General features: G+C 38.2%; 1 long non-coding RNA gene across 1 annotated transcript in view; it reads right to left on the bottom strand.

Annotated features, from left to right (window-relative positions):
• Positions 1-3,822, bottom strand: part of LOC107591060 (uncharacterized) — a 35,480-nt gene extending 31,658 nt beyond the window's left edge. The window contains exon 1 of the long non-coding RNA XR_001609849.1: positions 3,686-3,822. This is a non-coding gene — a long non-coding RNA (uncharacterized lncRNA). The remainder of the gene's footprint in view (positions 1-3,685) is intronic.
• Between the last annotated feature and the right edge of the window lie 1,634 nt (positions 3,823-5,456).

Below are 5,456 nucleotides of genomic sequence, written 5' to 3'. Positions count from 1 at the left end.
GGAAATTCATAGAGGTTTAGAACAATTTGAGGGTAAGTATATGACAGTATCTTCATTTTTGGGTGAATATCCTTTTAAGATCTCATCATATATAGGCTAAGGATCTCATATAGCCTAACACATGCTTTATCTTTAACTATTAGCATTCATTTAATACACAAATAACTGTGTTTACGAGGATACATAACTATGTGTATTTGACCATTTAAGCACAAGGAGCGAAAGTTTAGTCAGTAATACGAGCAGGTGCGCGCCGCGCATATCATGTAGAAACTGTTTTAACGCACGCATTTACCAGAATGAATTCTGCCCCACAGCGTAATGGCCATGAACAGTATAAACCATTTGTTTTAAAACCTGCTTAAAATGCCTTGAAATTATAAACTTAGACTACATCATGACGCGCTTCAATCAACGATTGATAAATTTCTACCATATTATCTCCCAACCCTTAAATAAATATAGTTTGCTCAAACACAAAAACAATATAAATCCAGTTAATAATCAAACTAACCTAAAATCTGTGTGGACAATGATACTGTTTTTATCTGCTCCATGTGCCCGGGTCACTTGCTGTTCCAGCAACTTCCACTCCATCATCAGCTTTAGTAAAATAACCTGATAGCTGGGGAATTTACCAAGTCATGTTTTTTATGTTGTTTGTATTTGACGTTTTTTTGTTTTTTGAGCCCCTCTCTCTATGGAGCTGAAACCTAAAGATGTCCGAGTTCCACTCCCCGTGCAACTGATACTCGACTGCCATTGGCTAATCTGTGTTTGAGGGGCGGGGCTTACCGATAGGTCAATTCATTAACACACACATGTTTAACTATCAAATCAGACATTTACGAAGCATTGGTGAATCCGGAGGAGAGTTTTCAGGAAGGTCTGTTTTACTTGCAAATTACTCCGAATTTACTCTCCGAGTTCCACTCCCCGTGCAACTGATACTCGACTGCCATTGGCTAATCTGTGTTTGAGGGGCGGGGCTTACCGATAGGTCAATTCATTAACACACACATGTTTAACTATCAAATCGGACATTTACGAAGCATTGGTGAATCCGGAGGAGAGTTTTCAGGAAGGTCTGTTTTACTTGCAAATTACTCCGAATTTACTCATATATTTACGAATGTTTCATGAATGAGGCCCATTAATTAAGTCTTCAGTATCACATGATCCTTTTGTTGTTTTTCAACCATTTTGTCCTATCCTTCAGTTTAATCATTTGACTTTAATTTGAATTCATTAGTGTAAATATGTAAAAGTCCTTAGAATATATAAATTGAAAACAACCTCAGTTAGATCAGCTATTATTCTGTGTAATATGTGAGTGCTGTGAGCCTTTGATTGTTGGCTGGTTGATAGAGAGTTGCCAGACATTTGTTCTAGGTGGTTGCAAGGGTGTTGGATGGATGCTGCTAGAATGTTGTGTTTGGTTATTATGGTGTTAATTAGAATTTTGTAATAAAAATATATGAGATGTTTCAAAAATCTCAAGAAATTATTTATGAACTGTATTTTCCTACAGAACAAAGCATTCAGTAACTGCCCTGCTGAATTTTTTTTAATATTCGGGGAACCACAAACAGCACTCAGTCGATCCCACTGCTTTGATGTGACTACCCGTCTGCTACGGCCCACAAGCCACTTGCGGTGCTTAATTCGCTTTTTGTCAAATTCGCTGTTTACAGTTGAAATTGTCACAGACCCCAATCTCACGTGCTGCCACTGGCTGTACACAGACTGATGGGGAAGCATGTGCTGCGCCTCGGAGACACACACTTTCTGTGTTTCACACTTTAAATCTTGAAGCACACTTTCAAAACCTACTGCAGTTTAGATTTCAGTCTGCAGTTCAAAGGCATTCCTGTAGAGGTATGGAATTTCAAATCTAAATTTATCTGATGGTATGATTGCCTGCGGTAGAAAATATAAAGTAGCCAAGGATCTTCATTCATAGATGGAACAACTCGCTCTGCAGGTGGGAACAAGCAGCGTTAGAAATGTGTTGTGAAAAGTTGATGAATAGAGTACTTTTTGAGTACTTGAGAATAGTATTCACACCATAGTGTCTTAGACATTTCAAGTTCAAATGTCAAGTTTATACAGTGCAAGACAAAATTATGGCTGGGATTGAAAGTAGACCTACTCATTTACTGTAAAATATTTCACTCTGTTGTGAAGCTGTACTTGTAGAAAAACAAATTATGTCCAGAAATACAAACTGCATGCACAAATGAGCTTGACAGTCCATATAAATCTTGCCGGGTTGTCCCCAGTGAGGTGAAGTCTGGGCTGCTGGCCAGTTATCAGCTTGTTTACATTAAACTGCATTATAAGCCCCTTGGGATGGATAGGGGCAAATACAATAGCGTCATGATCAGACACCACATTTGTCTGCAGATCTTTCTCCTCATTTGGAGACTTTTGGGACTTTTTTCCTCCATGTCCTCATGAATTCGTAAACATAGGCCTCTGCATTTTAAAATAATGTTTTATTGTGGTTATACAGAAGTGCTAGTGTGTGTTCTCTTACTGGCTTTTGTGGTATGATGCAAAAATATTCCAAATGTTGCATGTAAATCAAAGCAGATGTGGAGATCGGATGAGCAGTGTATGGAGCTTGAGTAGAAATAAAGTAGAATAGATCATCTTTTTCTTTGAACTAAAACTATAGCATTTCCCCTAAACATCCTTTGTTGTTGCATGTTGCTTTTAGTTTTTTTCTCTCTCTCTCTCTTTTTCTAAGAACTCAGTTGAGAGATGAATCAACTGTGACAAAACGGACAGCCCAAGTTGTACTACATCTTGCTGACTCAATGCCTCACTAATTGGTCAGAGACCAGAAAACTGTGTGAGGTAACAGTTGCTTTTTGTTAGTGTAGCATTTGGACCAATCAGACACACAAATTTTTGTTATATTTAACAAATAATATCTAATGCCCCCTCACCTAACCAAAGGGCCAATTACGAGGGTCTATGGACCCTTCCCCCGAAATGCACCTAACACCTCAGAAAGGCAGAACAGGCCTCTGGCTCCATGGTAACATCATGCAGATTTACGTTACAAGCTTATAGAATTGTACAGTAAGAAAGTTATTTCCCTTAACCAGGAAATTAACGTTCTTAGAATTGACAAGACAGTTGACCCTGAGAGGTCAGCTAAATATCTACAGCGGATCTAAAATATGAATAGTTAATTATAACTAGTTATGGTTAATTATTCATATTTCCTGTCGTTGAGCTAAATTCGCTACATTAGTGTTGCCTCTACGTTTCATTACCTGCTTTTTTTATTCAAAGAGAAAGCATTGTTTATTATTATGTGTTGTTAGCATCCAATTAGTGTCGAAGCTGATAATTTAATTTTAGTCTCAGTGTTCTTTCCTAGCTATGCACTTCTGCAGTCATGCAAGTTTGATGATGCTCACTCAGACACAACAAAAATAAATACAGAAAACTGATTTAAAAAAACAGGGGAAAAAATACATGTCTTGTTGTCAGAATTGTTGTGCTAAGTGCTAAATTCTACCTGGAACATTGTTAGCCCGACTTTGTTTCCAAGAGAACATTACGCCTTTACTCTGTCCTGATTCATTATTCTTTCTTCTGTCTGTGGGATGTCGTCTAAGGCTGAAATCTGGTTGGTAATTTAAATGCATAACTTCCTTCTTTTACTCACCTGTTTGTAATTTGTTTGGCATGATCACTGTTGCTCATCTGTTGGAGAAATTTGTTGTCTCATCACTCTTACTGTAAAGTTCTCTGTTGTAGGTTAATGCAACATGGAGCGAATTATATCAACATTTTCCGTTTTAGCATGACTTGGGGGACTTGTAGTTTGTTTCTTCATTCCATAATTAACATTTTGAATGCATAGTGTCACAGATCGGCCAGACTCAGTCACCTCCCAATCATCACAAAGATCCCTCTCACCTGAGCTCTGAGCACCTGCACCTGTCACCAATCAAGCACCTCGTTGCCAGCCTGCATAAAAGCACACACCTCAGACACCCTCACTGTCCGGTCTCGTATACACGTAGAGGACATAATGGCTTTGCGACTACTGCCATTTGAATACTTCCTGCATTACTTACCGCCTGTGTGTCTCCTCGTCTCCTGTTCCTCCTAGTTCCCGGATCGCTGAGGTGTGTGCTCCTCCTGCCTGCATTCCAGCTCCTGTACAGCCAAAGACCCGGATTACCCCGCTCATCATATCCTTCGAACTATTCCCTCACCATCACATCCTCTGAACCCTACCCCAGTACTCTCTGTGACCCAATAAACCTATTTGATATAAACTAACCTGTTGCGTCATACCTCTGCCGTTACACATAGATTATGCCAACAGCTTAGGGTGCTTACACTAGAAGCTTTGACAGAGCATCTGATGGATATGAATGTGCAAGATCATTTTAAGTGTGAAAATAATTTGAAATTAAGCAGGAAAATGCTCTGATTCCAAAAAGCACACTCCCTTTTGAAGATCTCATTGGTTGGTGGATGTCTATGTCAGAACACATTGCAGCAGAAATCTTTTGCAGTGTTCTCTGTTATGGTGTGTAAATGTATGTATAGGGGCAATTGGGATTTGAGAAAGGAAACCCTTCTCTTCTCTTGTTTTTGTTAACAGGATGTATCCATCTTAATTTTCCCGTAAGAGTGGGCGCAGCCATTTGTAAATTTTATGGGTCTTGCTTCTAGTTTCATCCACTTCCAGATATTTTTAGCTTTCCAAAACAGCTAATTTTGCTGTTTGATATTGCAAATTGGTGTGTCTTACCATATTATTTTAAAGTGTTATCTTATGAACACACTGGTTTGTATTTTAAACAGTTTTACCATTACTGCACGTTGTTATTCTTCTCGTTAGTTCCCTACTGCAGCTAATGAACCAGAAGTCTCGCCCATTCACAGAAAACGGCTTACTTCCGTGTTGAAAAATAAGATATATACTGTTTGTGAGGCCTATGATACTGTTCAATGTGTAAACTTAATATGAGTTGTATGTGTTAGTTGTGTTTGAGTTAGATTTTTCTCATTAAGTTGATGCATTCATCATGTAATTTTGGCTTCTACTCTTGTAAATTGACACAAATATTGTGAAGCCCTCAGTTAAAAGTTAGCTAGTAGTTGCTCTCCCTTGATATTTGGAATTAGCTTTCCATTCTGGTCTGTAAATTTTAACATTAACTCTTGTATGTGAAACTGTTTTAAAAGCAGTGCCTACAGAATAGGGTGTTAGTGGAATATTTGAGTCTTCAGAAACTCTTGTGAGCAGCCTGACCATCACTAGCATTACTTTAAATGCAAGACTGATTACAAGCTATATTTAAAAAATCATATATCAGGCATTACCTGCTAATCGGAAGTTGATACATATTCTTCACATTTGCCTTCTGTTCTTTTAGAATTTTAGGATGACATTTTCTTATAACTCATTTGTGATGCTA

This window comes from Sinocyclocheilus grahami, unplaced genomic scaffold, assembly GCF_001515645.1.
Source record: "Sinocyclocheilus grahami isolate Dianchi unplaced genomic scaffold, SAMN03320097.WGS_v1.1 scaffold136.1, whole genome shotgun sequence".
Taxonomy (NCBI): domain Eukaryota; kingdom Metazoa; phylum Chordata; class Actinopteri; order Cypriniformes; family Cyprinidae; genus Sinocyclocheilus; species Sinocyclocheilus grahami.
This window is presented reverse-complemented; position numbering and strand designations above follow the sequence as displayed.